The sequence below is a fragment of the Salmo salar genome, chromosome 05 (assembly GCF_965601325.2).
Source record: "Salmo salar chromosome 05, fSalSal1, whole genome shotgun sequence".
Taxonomy (NCBI): Eukaryota; Metazoa; Chordata; class Actinopteri; order Salmoniformes; family Salmonidae; genus Salmo; species Salmo salar.
The window spans coordinates 50207272-50210202 of record NC_138295.1 but is presented as its reverse complement, the minus strand read 5'-3'; positions in this window follow the sequence as shown (position 1 = coordinate 50210202).

The window sequence follows — 2931 nt, the reverse complement described above, 5'->3', positions numbered from 1 at the left end:
GATCTGTGTATGAGTTGTGTTGCTGTGTGTCTGAATGTTGGTATTTTATACTGTAATTGTACAACATTTGCGCGTTCAGTATTTAGAATAATTCATTTCACAATTATTTTCACCTCTAACATTATTTTCTTGTGTGCATATATTAGTATTCTACATATTAGTACCCTATATTATTACTCTGCATTTGTTGTGTGTGCTTGGGTCTGTGTGTGTTTAGCATGTGAGCCACAGTGTTTTCAATCAGGCTAACGAGTGGCAGGCATCCAGGCGCGGAGGCGGGCTGATTAAGGCTCTGCCAGGAGCTGGAAGCAAGGAGGGGGGAGAGGAGGAGGAGAGAAGGCTGGGGCTCAGGGAGAGGGGAGAGGGGGCTGTGTGGTGGTGGTGCTGGGCTGGGGGGAGAGAGGGCCACGGATCAGGAACCAGGATCCCCAGGGATGGAGCAGGTGCAGGCTGCGAGCGAGGCCTTTGGGCCCAAAGGGGCACCCAGAGCTTAAAACAATCTGCACAGCTCCTGAAACATCCCACCTCTCTCACTGCCTCTCTTTCTTTCTCTGTGCCCTCTCTCTTTCTTTTTCTCACTCTCTCTCTCTCTCTCTCCTTTAGCCCTCTCCCTCCCTTTCTCACGCTTAACAGATCAGCACTCCACAAAGAGGGATAAACACAGAGAGGAAAATTAAAAAGGGAACTCCCCTGGCACACCAAAACAAATTAGAGCAAACAAATTACACTGAGTCAACACACAAACACTGGAGCATCTGTGGCTCTGGACTGACTGAGGGGAGCTGGTGGCGTCCTCAACCCCAGACACCACCATTACAGCCACCGTACAGTACTGTACGCTCTCTCAAACCAATCCGCACACTACACTCTCATGGAGTTACACTAACAAACTTTAACAGATTAACTTCCAACTATCATATTTACAACAACAACAACAACAACAAAAAATCTAGTTGGGTGTGCCGTGAATGTGCATTCACGACTAGAGAATGAATCTGAGATTGTTAGCTCAGTATATTTAAGAGTAGGCCCATACACAAAGGGTATGAGAAGATAGTGGTATGTTAGTATTACAGGGGAAAGTGTTTGTAGGAGTGAGTTGTACAATTTGTGCCTGAATCGTAATGTGGGGGAATTCAAGTTCTAATATATGATACATATGTTATGAGATTTTATGATGATTTTTAAGTACAATTTCTGTCTGTACATTTCACTAACCATGGCTAAATTCACTGTATATCAACATATTCAAGCATATTGATCTGTTCCACTGTGAGTATGAATGTGTGTGGTTTGATGGTTTTGGCTGGCCCTTCCCTTGGCCCTCTGGCAGTGGCAGTGACCCGTCCATCTGCCTTCCACTGTCTGTCTGGGGCCCTGGGGGACAAGGGCCACTATGGCCTCCGGTCCAGCTGGTCATCCTCCAGAATCAGCCCTCCTCTGCCAGGTGGGTCCCAGTGGCCCCAATGGACCCCGGGACATGCCACAGTACCTCCTCAACGAGCACAGTACCCCCACACCCAGCCGCCCGCCACAGCCCCCACAGGCTCAGGTGTTCCCCACAATGCCTGGGTTCAGGGGGACTTGACACCAACAGGTGGCACTGTTTTCTTTACTAATTACAGCTTTATTTATTCATTGGCATGTGGAGGCTTCCAGATGACTTTGGCCGCCCTGCTCGTTCACAGGATACGTGCCAGTGTCTCTCTCTCTCTCTGTGTGTGTGTGCGTGCATGTACAGTACAGTCAGAAGTTTAGACACACCTAATCATTCAAAGGGTTTTCTTTATTTTTACTATTTTCTACATTGTACAATAATAGTGAAGACATCAAAACTGTGAAATAACACATATGGAATCATGTAGTAACCTAAAAAGTAAAAAAAAAAGTATCAAAATATATTTTATATTTCAGATTCTTCAACGTAGGCACCCTTTGCCTTGATGACAGCTTTGCACAGTCTTGACATTCTCTCAACCAGCTTCACCTGGAATGCTTTTCCAACAGTCTTGGAGTTCCCACATACGCTGAGCAGTTGTTGGCTGCTTTTCCTTCACTCTGCAGTCCAACTCATCCCAAACCATCTCAATTGGGTGGAGGTCGGGTGATTGTGGAGGCCAGGTCATCTGATGCAGCACTCCATCACTCTCCTTGGCCAAATAGCCCTTACCCAGCCTGGAGGTGTGTTGGGTCATTGTACTGTTGAAATCAAATGATAGTCCCACTAAGCGCAAACCAGATGGATGTTGTATCACTGCAGAGTGTGCCTTGAATTCTAGATAAATCACAGACAGTGCCACCAGCAAACCCCCACCACACCATCACACCTCCTCTTCCATGCTTCACGGTGGCAACAACACATGCCGAGATCATCCATTCACCTATTCTGCATCTCACAAAGACATGGCGGTTGAAACCAAAATACTACAATTTGGAATAATCAGACCAAAGGACAGATTTCCACCGGTCTAATGTTCATTGCTCGTGTTTCTGGGCCCAAGCAAGTCTCTTCTTGTCATTGGTGTCCTTTTGTTGTGATTTCTTTGCAGACATTCGACCATGAAGGCCTGATTCACACAGTCGCCTCTGAACAGTTGACGTTGAGATGTATCTGTTACTTGAACTCTGTGAAGCATGTATTTGGGCTGCAATTTCTGAGGCTGGTCAAATCAAAATCAAATCAAATGTATTTATATAGCCCTTCGTACATCAGCTGTTATCTCAAAGTGCTGTACAGAAACCCAGCCTAAAACCCCAAACAGCAAGCAATGCATGTGAAAGAAGCACGGTGGCTAGGAAAAACTCCCTAGGAAAAACTCCCTAGAAAGGCCAAAAACCTAGGAAGAAACCTAGAGAGGAACCAGGCTATGAGGGGTGGCCAGTCCTCTTCTGGCTGTGCCGGGTGGATATTATAACAGAACATGGTCAAGA